This window comes from Petaurus breviceps, unplaced genomic scaffold, assembly GCF_028583685.1.
Source record: "Petaurus breviceps papuanus isolate PSGF00001 unplaced genomic scaffold, PetGlider_PUasm1.0 90681, whole genome shotgun sequence".
NCBI classification, from domain to species: domain Eukaryota; kingdom Metazoa; phylum Chordata; class Mammalia; order Diprotodontia; family Petauridae; genus Petaurus; species Petaurus breviceps.
The window spans coordinates 338,115-352,530 of record NW_027187307.1 but is presented as its reverse complement, the minus strand read 5'-3'; positions in this window follow the sequence as shown (position 1 = coordinate 352,530).

Below are 14,416 nucleotides of genomic sequence, written 5' to 3'. Positions count from 1 at the left end.
AGGGGGCACTAAGGATAATAGTTAAACAGCTGGATGTCCCCAGATATGTAAGTCAATTGAAACACAAGCCAAAGGAGCAGGCTGCAAGGGGGATCAAGGTAGCACAATGAGAATGCAGAACAATAAGCTAAAGCCGTAGCAGTTCCTGTGCGGGCCTGCTCCGGATTCTTGGGAAAGCTGTCTACATCTGACGTCGTCTTTTCAGGTCCCTTGGCTCAGATGTTCACCCAGGAGCAGGGGTATTCACAAGCTGGAGTAGTCACGCAGGCCTGACAGAGGCTTCCAGAAACATTATTTGACACCAAAGGCACCTAGAAACGGTTCCGTTTCCCAGCCTTGCAAGGCTAGGTTCAAACAGTATCACAAATAGTTCCGTTTTCTAGCCACACAGGGTTCAAACAATACATTCAAGTTTTCCTCACAGTTACAAAATTGCACAATTACATTAAGTCAAGTATAGATTCAACCACTTAGGTGGCTTCACTATATACTAGTTTGGGGAAGGGAGATTACATGTCATCAAGACAACGAAGGAAACTTCCACATGAACCATACAAATGAACAGAATCCTTATGACCAGTCCCAGTGACCTATTTTAATCGATACCTTTTTGAATCCCAGATGCCTCGTGTAGTTATACAATTCAAAAAGGGAGTTCTCTTTTTCTGGTTCAGATCTAGAGGTGCCCAGATAATTCTGACTTAATATAAATAGGTACAATCACTTAAAGTTGGTTCCATGTGTTTTGAAATTTCAGAGGATTTTCAGTTTATTTATTATTTGTTATTCCTTAATATAGAAATAGTTTTAGGTTTTAGGTTTTCTTATCTAAATCCTGTTCCTGGCATAGGAATCCTGTAAATGTGAAGATGTATCTCAGAGGAATCTATCTGATTCTATTGCTTTGCTCAAAATTTGATCTTTAATTAGACATCTATTACATGACATCTTTGGAACTTATTATTCTTTTACTAACATAAAGTCTTAAAAGAGGTCTCTCTTTTTCACCTCAAGCAAAAATAAACTTTTAAAAATTGGAATTCATTAAACTATGTTAGTGTTCTTGAGCAACATCAATTCCCAAAGTATTATCACAGATTAAATTCCTAGATACTTGCAGAATTCCTATATATCACAAATTCTAGTCTTAAGTAGTTTGCATAATGTTCTGACTAGTTTTAATTCTAGATGATGCATAATATTAGATTTCCCAGTAAGACAACACAAAAGAGCTCATATCTTTTGTTGATTACTTGCTCTGATCATAGAAAATTTGCTATAAAAGGAAAAAATCAGGGACACATGACATTCCAAATATGACAGGATAAAACATCCTTGACTCTGTTTAAATTCCAATAGAGTCACATTTCCAACCTTGCAGTATCTGTTCGACCTCATAGCTAGACTCAGGAAATTCAGGAAGGGAACATTCCTTTTCAAAGGAACATCATGGGTAAACTGAGCCAGAAGGAGTCCCATCCCAGACTGAGGCTGAAATTGCCCCTTCAGCTTTTCCCAAATTCAGACTTCCCCCTGTTAACAGTACAGGATTACATTCCCTCTGAGTAGCTTGTGGCATTTTCTCAGATACTTATTTAATGCAGGCAACTATATCCCAAGTGCCTTTTACCTTAAACAGCAAATTTCACCAATCACAGACTAGAGCCAGTTTTTATTCTTATCAAGCTACAATAAACAGTAAGGATCTCATATGAAAAGGATTCCATTTAGCACCTGTCTTTCCCAAATGTATACTTGGCCAAAGCCCATGGTTAGAAATCCCTTCTACTTATTTCACATAGACTTGCAACTTCTCAGCAAGCCAGGTTCATGCTTTAGGACAAGTTCCTTTCCTGTGGCTGATGACCTAGCCTTTCCAAATGGTTTCTAGGGATACCTGAGCCTTCCTTTCCATACACGTGAGCAGTTTTAAGTTTACCAAACTTCCTTTTAAACAAGGACAAACTTGAATGAGCAGCTTTAAATTGTCAAATTTTTATAACACAAAAACCTAATTCACGTGCAACACAATCCAGATTATTAAAATTGCTGTAACACTAGTCCTTCCACTTCAAAAAATGTTTTTTTTCAAATTTCACTAGCGAAGCAGACTTTTAAAAACACAGTACAATTTTAGAAATATGGCAAGAACATAACAATGAATTTCAAGTGACATCAAACGACTTATAGAAAAACCACTTCAAAGTTAGGGAGATAATAATGTATCCAACACAAGACATTATATTAAACAGTTTACAATCATTACACTATTTTAATCCCATAACACTATTAATTTTCCCTTTACAAATTCAGGAAACAGGTCAAGCAGAGACAACAAAAACTTCTGGCTGTTAAAGAACCAGCAATCGCAATAGAATAGAAATTTCCAGCTATTTTTAATGATGAATTCTCAGAATCTGCTATCTCTAACTTTTCATTGTAATTCCAGATTGGCCAGACCAAAAACCACAAGGAAAAAGCAGCCTTTAGAAATCTCTGACTGCCAGTTAGATCTAACAAGATAACAAACTCATTCACAGAACACACACTCGGAGACATGGACAGACAGCTGACAAATACAAATACGAAGTCCACATTTAACTGCCAAAAGGAAAAGGCTGAATTAGAGGCTTGTTATCGAGCATTTGCTTGGAGCACCTCTACATTTAGTATCCTGGCTTGTCGTCCCCTTCAGAATCAGGGCCTTTTAGGGAAGGGAGGAGGCCAAGACAGCAGGACGAGAGTAAGCTGTCCTCAAGAACAGCAGAGGGGGGAGGCGGGGGAGAGGGTATCCTCCCCAGGATCAAGGCCTTTAAGGGAAAGAAGGGAGGCTATTGGGGAAGAGGGGAGGGAAGGTACTGAAATCCAAGATTTGCAAGCCTTGAAGGAAAAGGCTGTGGCCTTTTGTTTTGGCTCTGCCTTCAAAAATGAAAACATTACCTCTCTTGGTAGTGAACTGAGTGAGCACTAGTACTGGCAATACTTTTCCTAAGATGATCTCCAAAGGGGGCCTAATTAATTACAGAGAGATCCCAGGTCCTAAATTCCTTCAAAGGGGATCTAGCAGAGAGACCCCAGAATCTCTTTCCAGAGCGAATCTAGTTAATTACAGAGAGATCCCAGAATTGTCTTTTCCAGAGGGGATCTAGGTAATACAGAATGCTTTAACGCAAATTGATCCCTGAGCTAGCTTCCAAAGGGGATGGAATTAATACAGAGCACTTTAACCGAATTGATCCCCAACCCCTGAGCTAGCTTTTGGGGCATTTTGGACTTCAGCCAAACTAGTGGGAAGTCCGTTGGAAGCCGGGAATAGAAGAACTCACCAACCTCATCAAGGCCAAGATTCCAGGAAGAATGAATCCTGAGGCCCCTGAATCATTATCTTTGATGAAGTGAGGCACTGTTCAGCCATTCAGCAATTCCAATCCAAGTCACAGCACCATTTCTGTCGACCTTTTGAAAAAGTTTGGTTAAAGGAGACTAACAAATAGTAATATAAAAATTACATTACATTTATTCCTTATTCATTCATTATTCCCTTAAGGCTAGCAGCACTTGCAGAAGGAGTGCAGGATTAAAGTCTTGACTGATGAAAGCATAAGACTTTGTATCCACTTCAGAGCTATCACAACCCAGGATGACCATGTCACAAAACTTTATGACTTCTACTTGTTACCATCTGTATGTGAAACAGAGTTCCTTGGTTGTAAATGCAAATTGCAACGACCAGAGCAGGGCCTATTAACATTTTATGGTCTCAAGATGTCTGTTTTGCTGTCACGTGGAGTAAGTCCCAAGATAAGGGGGATCTCACCTCTGGTCTTTGAAGTTGCCAACACAGGGAAAGACATTTTTAGATCAATCAGAGCAGTCTGAGTAATTCAGACTCTGGCTAAAATATGATATTAATGATTATCAAGACATATCCACAGACACACACACACACACACATGCTATTTTCTCCCAGATTTTTCCTCCTTTCCTCTCTCTAGACTTCACTTTTTCCTTGTATACAGGGATAGAAGGTCTCTAAGGGTCTTTGGGTGAATCAATTTTGCATTTTCTAAGGCAGCTCCAATTGAGGCCTGGAAACAAACAGAGTCGAATTGGACTCCTGGGCCCTCCTGAGACCTTGCCAGTCAAAGACGGGAGGAAGGAACAATCGGCAACCACTTCAGTTGATGCTAGGAGCAGGCTTGGGCCTAATACAAGGTGACCTTGACAAAGGCAAGGAGGGAATTCTCCAGTGTCATTTGACCACAAGATGGCGCCAGTGGCCCAGCTCACACTGAATCAAACAAAAGCTTTTCTCAGGCCAAGCCTTGCCACTCATAGGACCAGAGATGTAAATCTGGAAGGGACCTCAGAGATCATCTGGTTTTCCTCCTCTCATTTTCTTGGGGAGGAAACTGAGGCCCATAGAGGGGAAGGAAGTTGCCTAAGGTTACACAGGTAGTAGTTGGCCCTGATTCCTTGTCCTCCACTGCTTACCGTGCCATTTCTGGTGCCTCTGATGTATAGTCTCATAGCATATTGGGACCATGTGGGGGCTTAGAGCCCATTACATTTAGGTTCCATGTGGAGCAAAGGTTGGCAACCTAAGGCCAAGAGAATGGAAACCATTTGGATTCATAGGATATCAGGGAAAGACAGAACTCAAGAGATCACTGAGCTGAAGCCTTATATGTGGCAGGGGGCAACAGACGTGGAGTACAGAGGGACTTTTCCAGATCAACTGGCCTACCCCCTTCTTCCATAGGAAGGAAAATTGAGACCCAGACCAGGGAAGGGACTTGTCCAAGTTCACCTGGGAAGTTAGGGGCAGAGCCAAGTCTGGAACCTAACTCTCTGGGCTCCTGGTACAGTGTTCTTGCCACTGATCCCATCCTACCCAGAAAGAAGTCTCCATTTGGGTCCTGGTTACCTCCCATAGCTCTCTAGAAGAAAGGGTGCCAAGAAACAGGGCCTCCATCTTATAAGGGGAAAAATCAAAGTGTGGAGAAGGGGAAGAGAGCCTTCTAAAATGGATGCTGTTATTAGACGGGGTAGGGCTTTTGCTTCCCTGGAAACATTCCTGGAATGGTTTGGGTGTGAGCCACCCAAGGAATGGGGAATAGATCCTGCCCCTTCTAGGTCCTTGAAAAGGAAGGATATTGACAAGTTAGAAATCTTCCAGGACACATGACTGAAGGAACAAAGAATGAGAAGAGAAACCATTTCAGGGATGCAAGGACTGTTTCCAAGCATTTGGGGGGGCTTTCTTATGGAAGAGAGACTAGTATTCCTCTCTGGGCTGCCTCAGAGGGCAGAAGTAGAGGCAGCAGGAGGTGGGCAGCATGGAGACTCAAGATACAAACATCCCCCAATTGAGTCATCTAATAGTAGAATGAGCTACCACAGGATGGGGCAGGCTAGAGGTGTTCACCAAAAGACTGGAGGCCTAATTGGTGGGTATTCTTGGGTGGCTTCGGGTTAGACTAGATGGCTGCCCAGGTCCCCTCCACCTCTGAGATTCTGCAAACTTATCAATAAGCTTATGAAAACCACAGGCCCAGACTACCCAAAGCACTCAGAAAGTGAGGAATGTGTGCTGGCTTTAGAGACAGGAAAGACAGGAAAGCCAGGAAAGCTCAAGCTCTATCTCAGGCACTTACTAGCTGTGTGATCGGGGGAATTTTCAAGCCTCAATTTCCCTATCTGTAAAATGAAGGTAATAACGCTGGAATCATTTCTGTCCCAGAGATAAGGAGATAATGTAGACAAGGGGTTTGGCAAACTCCTACATCTATAGAAATGGCCATCATAGGGGTGGCTAGGTGGTGCAGTGAATAGAGCACCAGCCCTGGAGTCAGGAGGACTTGGGTTCGGATCTGGCCTCAGACACTTAACACACACACACACACACACACACACACACACACACACACACAAACTAGCCGTGTGACCTTGGGCAAGTCACTTAGCCCCAATTGCCCTCCAAAAAGCAAAAAAATAAAAATAAGAAATGGCCATCATAGCTACTTCTACTGAGAATAATAACAAGAGTATTCATGGCTAGAGTTTTTTTTACATCCATTTGCTCATCTGATTTCTATCTCTTCATCTCTCTGTCTCTCCCGCTGTGTCTCTGTCTCTATCTCTCTATCCATATCTCTGTTTCTCTGTGTCTCTGTCTGTGTCCCCACTTCCCTTCCTTTCCTTCTCATATGTCTCCCTTCTGCCCAGTCCAGCCCCTGTTTTCTCTCTAGGCCAGGTTTGCTAGTTGGTTGAGAAGAGTGGCCATTGTAGCTAATTTAGGAGGAGGCTGCCCCTTGTCTCCCTGTCTCTTTGTGGGTCTCGACACTCTCTCCTTCCTCGTCCCCAGAGCTCCAAAGCTCTTTTGCTCCTTTTACACTCTGTCTCCTCCCTCCACAGTGCCTAGCACAGACCACAAGAGAATGAACTTCTGAGGGGAAAGAACACAACAAAATATGGCTAACAGGATGTTGGAACCCCAAGCTAGGTAGGGATGGCAACAGAGCCCTTGATAATCATTTCAGCTCATCAGGCCCAGATGCATCCTGGGAGCCTGGGCAGAGGTGTCCACAGAACCACTGAAGTGTCACAGGATTAGCCCAATTCTGTTTAAAAGGCAGGGGAGGAAGGAAGGTTTACAGACTAGGGGCCAGTGACCTCCACTTTGACTCCCAGAACAATTCTAGAGGGGCTCATTCAAGGGATGGCTCATGAGTCACCCAGAGAGGAAGTGGTATTCCCAAAGGCCCAGCCCTGCTTCAGCAGGAACAGATGATGCCAAAAAGCAGGTGGGTTGGGGCTTTCAGCCAAGCATTTGTCACACCATCCTCATGGACAAGACACAGTCCAGCCAAGTGTATTTGGGCCTGAGGGACTAGGCCCTGAGAGCAGAATAGCCTCCCAATGCCTGAAGGGCAGTCTCCAATGCAGTGGACTGTACCGGGGATCTGTAATTGACTCTCTAGCAGGATCTCAAAGATTTGGACGGCAGAAAAGATGGGCAAATACCCCTGCGGTAGGAGGCAGGGCCAACGCACATTAGACTCGGGGTCCCAGTCTCCTCAACAGGCTCAAAGCTTGGGCTTCATCCAGTCAACAACATTCAACAGAGAGAAATGGAAAGTCCGACATTTGGGTTCAAAATGTTGACTTCACAAGATGATAGAGGCACAGCAAGCCAGCACTTCTTGTGAAAAGGAGCTGGGATTTTGAGTGGATTGAAAGCTCACTCTAAGTCCACAGTGCAATATGGCAGCCGGAAAAGGTTATGTTATCTTAGGTCGGGTAAGAGAGGATGGAAGCCTAGTTCAGGACCTGGCTGGCACAGTCCTCACTTGAGTATACCAGTGACAGCAGTGACCAGCTCTCCCACCCTTTGATCAGAATAGGAACACATCTGGGTCCAAAACACCTGGGTTCAAGTCTCAGGTCTGGCATTTAGCCCCTGAGTGTCCATGGACCTTCTCAAGGGCTCAGTTTCCTCCTCTGTTAAATAAGAGTGTTGGACTAGGTCCAATCCCATCCAAGAAGCATTGATTAAGCACCTATTGTGTGTTAGGCACTGGAGGTACAAAGACAAAAGGAAAATTCTGTTCTGCTCTTAAAGCTTACATTCCTGGGGGGTGGGGGTGGCAGCATAACACCTATACAGTCAGAGACAGAAGAGCCTTTAAAGGTGTAGTCCAACTTCTTCATTTTATAGAGAAAGAAACTGAGTCTCAGAGGAGTAAAGTGACTTTCCCAAGGTGTCATACCTAGTAAGGGTGAAGTCTGGACCTTGAACCCAAGTCTCCTAATCCTTTTTCTACTACATCATACTATCTCCTATGAGCCTTTGCCTTTGACGAACAAGTGAGCTCTAATGCCTGGGAGGGACAGGAAAGATTTCCCATGGGAGGTGGCAGCTGAACTGAGCCTTGAAAGAAACTGGGGACTCTAAGAGTTGGGGGGAAGAGGGAGGGCATTCTAGGTGTGGGGCACAGTCATTGCAAAGGCTTGAAAATAAAAGATGGAATGGCATGTACAGGGAAAAGTAAGTAGGCTAGTCTGGCTGGAATGTAGAATGCATGATGGGAGGGAACGAGGGAAAGAAGAAGGGAAGGAGGGAAAGAGGGAAAGAAGGAAGGAAGGCAGGAAGGAAGGAAGGAAGGAAGGAAGGAAGGAAGGAAGGAAGGAAGGAAGGAAGGAAGGAAGGAGGGAGGGAAAGGAGGGAAGGAGGGGAAGAGGGAGGGAAGGAGAGAAAGAAGGAAAGAAAGAAGTTCAGCTGGAGCCAGATTGGGAAAAGCTTCAAATGCCAAAGGGAGGAGTTTGTATTTCATCCTAGAAAAGGGAGTCATTGAAGCTTCTTAGAGAGGAGAGTGACTCAGTCCCACTTGTGCTCAGGAAGATGGTTTTGGCTCCAGCATGGAGGGCAGCTTGGGAAGTCAGTCCCAGTTCAGCCAAGTTCAATTAAGAAGCTGTTTTAATTATCCAGGCCAGAGGTGTTAAAGGATGGGGGCCCAGTGAGTGGAAATAAGGGTCTGACTGCTAGAGAAGCTGGAAGGGGAGAAAGGCCTAGGACTGGCCATTGATTCAAAGGCCTCAAAAATTGCGGGTCAAAGTCTGCGATCCTGTGACCTAGGTTCAAGTCCCAGCTCTGGTACTTGTGTGATCTTGGACAACTCACCTGACCTCTTTGGGATGCAATTTCCTTGCTTATAAAGTGAGGAGTTTGGACCAGATGGCCTCCAAGGGCCCTTCCAGTTCTAAACCCTGTGACGCATTGCCTGCTGAGGCAGAACACGTTTAGCCCAGCTGAGAAAACCTAGTCACCCCAGGCGCCAAACCGTCCAAACCATTCAGAGGCCTGGACTTTGGGGAAACTGCCCATATAAGCAAAGACAGGGAGGAAGGGGCTGCCACTCCCATGCTCAGGGCCCCTTCCTGTATTCGCTGGGTTACTGAACTGGAGCTCTGGGCACACACACAGCTTTCCCAAGCAGCTGGCAGCTCTCGAGATCCTGTCCACATTGAGCCCTGGGGATGCTGGCTCACATCCCCAGGGCTGAGCCTCAGTGGTCCTGGTTGCTGTTCTTGGCTTCCCTTTGCCTTCAGAGGGGTGGCAGAACTGTTAGCTTCTCGTTCCGGTCTGTAACTGTGTGTGTTTGGGGGGGGGGGGGGGGGTTGTCACAGAATGTCTGAGCCAGAAGTAACCTTAAGAAGCACCTAGTCCAATCTCCTCATTTTATAGACTCAGGAAACCAAGGCCCAGGGTGGGGAAGGGAATTTGCTCAGGGTCTCACAGGGCAGAGGCAGAACTCCAGCTGCGCTTCCCTGACTCAACATATGGCGTTCTTGGTACCATGTAGCAGTTGGGAAGTGGGGGCAGCCCTCTACACCCTACCTGGCAGAGCCCAGTGAACCCCTGGAACACAGAATCCAAGGTAGAAGAGACCATAACAGCTAGTTCATCCCCCTCTTTTCAAGGGCCCAAGAAAGTCTGTCAATAGAACAGGAGGGCTCAGCGACGCCCTTGCTGAAACTTTTTCTTTCTCTTCTCCCCTCATTCCTCTCCTCCACTTTTGTCTTTCCTGTTCCCTTCATCTGTTCCCACAGCATCAACTCTCACCTCTACAAGGACCAATGACTGAAAAACACATTCATTAAGCACTTATATACACTAAGCCCCAAGCACTGGAGATACAATAGTAAAAAAAGGAAACAATTCCTGCCCTCAGAGGGCTCCTATTCTCATAAAGGAAGACAACACATGTGGGGAAGTGTGGCTAGGGAAGGGAGATCTGGTGTGTGGAGTGATCCAGTTAGTGAGTGGGGCCCAAGGGGAATTGATGGACTCACCCACTGGGAAGCTCATAGTATAGCTCTGCCCTAGCACTCAGCACAGCAGGGAATACTGGGTCACTGGACAGCCTGCATTTTACCCCACAGTAGCCTATAAACAATCCGTAGCTTTCTCCTCTCTCCGGTGACTCCAACCTTTCTGTCAAGACGCTATCCAGTTCCCCAGATTCAAAATACTGCCCCGTAATTGGCTTCTCACTGGAAGGGAATGAATTTAGGGTTGGCAGAAGGGCAATCCCCTAATCCTGCCCTCACTACATACACCAGCTTTATGGAAGTGAGTCCTGTTCTTGCCCCAGAATCTATGAAAGCCTCTAGCCTTGCACTATCCTAAAGGCTTCGATTCTCTCCACCCACAAGGAAAACAAAGTTATGGTTTGCTACAGATGTAACCCTTTTCTTATTGAACTTGTGCCTGAATTTGGACTCATGGTAATAGTGGAGAACAAAGATCAGGTCTTTTACTCCTACCACCACCTTTGTGATTCAATGAATCGTGTCCCTCCCAGGCATTAGTGCTCACTTGATTCACTATAGGACCATGGGCAAGATCTTCTCCCCCAAAAGCTGGTGCCGCCCAAGGATCTCCCTGTTCCTTTTTTAAAACTCTGGATTCCAGGAGCTGCTTCTCTCTCCTCGGGAGTCTGATGCTAACCAGAAATTCCTCACTTCTCTCTCTAGAAAGCATGACTATGGAACTCTCCAATTTGATATTTCTAAAGAGACAAGATGGTATAACCCAGGAAAGCCCCCCTAACTCTCCAAGAACTTAATCAAATTTATAAAAATACAAGTCATTCTCCAGTTGATAAATGGTCAAAGAATATAAACAGGCAGTTTTTAGAAAAAGAAATCAAAACTACCTATAGTCATATGAAAAATGCCCTAAATCACTATTAATTAGAGAAATGCAAATTGAAACTACTCAGGGGTACCACTCACACCTCTCAGGTTGGCTAATATGGCAGAAAAGGAAAATGACAAATGCTGGAGGGGATAGGGGAAAATTAGGACACAAATGGATTGTTGGTGCAATTGTGAACTGATCCAAGCATTCTAGGGAACAATTTTCCCAAAGGGCTATAAAACTGTGTACATACTGGGGCGGCTAGGTGGCACAGTGAATTGAGCTCCAGCCCCAGAGTCAGGAGGATGTGAGTTCAAATCCGACCTCAGACACTTGACACACTTACTAGCCGTGTGACTTTGGGCAAGTCACTCAACCCCAATTGCCCTCCAAAAAACAAAAACAAAACCACGTACATACCACTACTAGGTCTGTTTCCCAGAGATCAAAGGAAAAGGAAAAAGACCTATATGTACAAAAATATTTGTAACAGCTCTTTTTGTGGTGACAAAGAATTGGAAACTGAGGGAATGCCCATCAGTTGCAGAATGGTTGACCAAGTTGTGGTATTTGATTGTGAGGGAATACTATTGTGGTACTTTAAGAAAAACCTGCAAAGACTTACATGAATTGATGCAAAGTCAAGTGAGCCGAGCCAGAAGAGTGTACACAGTAACAGCAACATTGTACAATGATCAACTATGAATGACTTAATTATTCTCAGCAATACGATGATCCAAGACAATTCCGAGGGACTTGTGATGAAAAATTTCATCTATCTCCAGGGAAAGAACTGATTGAGTCTGAATGCAGATCAAAGCAGACTTTTTAAAAACCTTTCTTTGTTTTTCTCGGGGTTTTTTGCCTATTTCCTTCTGCAACATAACTGATAGAATAATCTGTTTTGTATGACTGCACATGTATAATCTATATCCAATTGCTTGCCTTCTCAATAAGGGGGAAAGGAAAATAAAGAGGGAGAAAATTTAGAACTCAAAATTTAAAACAACAAAAGCAAAATGGCTTTTACATGCAATGGGGAAAACAAAATTTTAAAAATTTCAGAAGAGCCAACGTGAGGGACAGCCTTGCTTTTCCCAGCAATTCCTGGCTCTGGCTGTGCTCCCCCTGACTCTGTTATTAACACCAGTGTGATCACTCTCTGATGCAAGCTTGCTTGTGAAGCCCTCTCAAGAACACTTTCCCTCCCATCATCAGATTTCATGCCAACAAAGTCTTTACCCATCTTTGTTTTCCTCTGCCTGCTTCCTGCCTCAGGATCAATCAATATTTGAGCAGGGCATTGGGAAAAGTACAATGTGCATCCAATTGATGCCACTGGAACCACCTCGCCTTAATCTGTCCCCTGATGCAGCCACTTCTTCAGTCTAACTGGTCTTCTTTGTAATCCTGCCAATTTTTTCTCCACATTTAAATGCCTTCATCTGAGAAGAGCTCCCTAGGCTGCCTCCCTAGCATAACCAAGGGAACTGGGACATCAAAAAGCAACATCCATCTAAAAGAGCCCTGAGACCTTACCAGATACAACTGTTTCTGAATGAGTTAAGAGATTTTCAAGAGTAATTGTGACCATATGAGATTTTTACCTTAGGTTCTGAGGCACGTATCCTAACCACCCCCCCACACACACTACATATCTACACACATAGACATGCCCCCTGGATAAGATGCAACACCTTATATAATATATATATATAATATAATAATCACAGCCACCAGTTCATCTGCAAACTGAGATCCAGTTTATCTGGGCCTCCCATGAATGTATTTCATTAAGCACAGTTAAACGGTCTCTTGCCTTGGATATCTATCCCTTATTAGATATTCTTGTCCTGTCCTTTCCAATCCAAAGGTCTTTTTCTTTTGGAAAAAGAAATAAGAAGAACAGAAGTTGGGCAGCCGTACCCTTGCCCAGAACCAGGGTTTTGGGTCACTTCCCAAAGTCCTTTCCAGGTCCCTGAGCTGTGTGGTCTTTCCTAATTAGGAATTTCCTAATTTCCCTTGAGGGGAGGAAATGTCTTGCTTGTGGCATTTGGGTCCCTGGTGCTTAGCACAGTACCTGCCCCATTATAAGGCTTACCAATTGTCCCATCCCCATCAACGTTATTATTCCATTTTTGATCTTTCTCTTTTCCCCACTATAGTTATACCTTCCATAGCGCACCTATCCCCATCATGGTTTCAATATATTGCGGGTCAGCATAAGAAATTAAATGGGAATTTGGGGGAGTTTTGCAGAAGCCACAGACAACACATGAAGGCCAGCAGATGACACGGAAAAAGTTTTGAAACTCAGAAATGCATAAAAATATGTACAGTGTTGTATAATATCAACATATTTTATCTTTTAACGCCATAAATGTGCACAATTTCTTTTTTAAAGTTAAAATAAGTAAAAATTTAGTTTGTGAAAAGAACTCAAAAGCCAGCAGATGACAGTTTTTTGTGGATTTTCCATATCACGGGGGCGCCACTAACCCCTTTGATGTGGAAGACATAGCTGCATAGTTTGGAAATGATGTTGACTTGAGTTTTCTCACAAGCCTCAAGTCCTGGTGAGCTTTAATATTCCTGACACCATTCTTCTAAGACTGGCGCACACTTACAGTCTAACATCTCACTTTTGTTTTCATCTCCTCTACAAACTCAGATAAACTGATGAATCTGTGACCTCATAGACATGACTTCTCTTTCCAGTTGTGCAGATGACAACCCATCCACACCTGTTCTACTCTGGTCCATGTGTTCGTGTAATAGACCATTAAGCGCGTGCATACACACACACACACACACACGCACACTAAAATTTGGTCCATTTTCTCCACAGGACACTCACTCAATGTGCTTAGGGCCTTCCTTCATTCTCTCTATATTATGTGGATGTCAGTGGAGCACACAGACAAGCCATCCGGTCTTATAGGACCAGAGTACATTTAGAACTGAAAGTGACTTTAGAGACCATCCGTCAATTCCCTTACTTAACAAACAAGGAAACCAAGGCTCAGGGAGATGAATGGTCATATATCTAGTAAGTATCAGATGTAGGACTTGAAGCCAGGTCTCGTTGACTATAAGTTTAACATTGCATGACCTTCCATACACGTCTTTCTAAAATTCTAAGTTGGTCAGTGAGTTTCCCACACATCCCAGTACACTGGATCCTTTTACTACTCATCAGAATTTCGTTATTGAGAGCTTTCCATCCTCTCTGGGATGACTTCCCCTGTAGAACCCTTTGAAATCAACTCACTTGAAATTGAGGGCATGTGTCAAACTGAACACAAATTCCAAGAGAAAGCGGTCACTTCTCTCTGACGTTCCTGCTGCTCACACTCCACAACATTTTTTCTTTTGTTGAGAATCAGATTGAAAATGGTTCTTGCTCACTCCTCCACCTTTTGGAGGCTGAAATGATCATTATGGCAAACAAAGAGTTAATTAGCAGTTCAGCCTTTGCCAGAGATTGCTAGCAGACATCTAACTGGAAGTTCCCCAGAAAGCTGTACCTGCCTTGTGCGTGGCCTTTCTGTCCAGATAGAATACAGTGTACGTATTTTCTTCTCTTTATCTTTGCCCAAATACTCTCCACTCGGATTTCTTCTCATATATCTTCTCAACAGATGATGACATTCCCCTCCCCCTTTCCCTAGCCCATTCATTTTGCATAATGGATAGCCATCCAGAGCCATA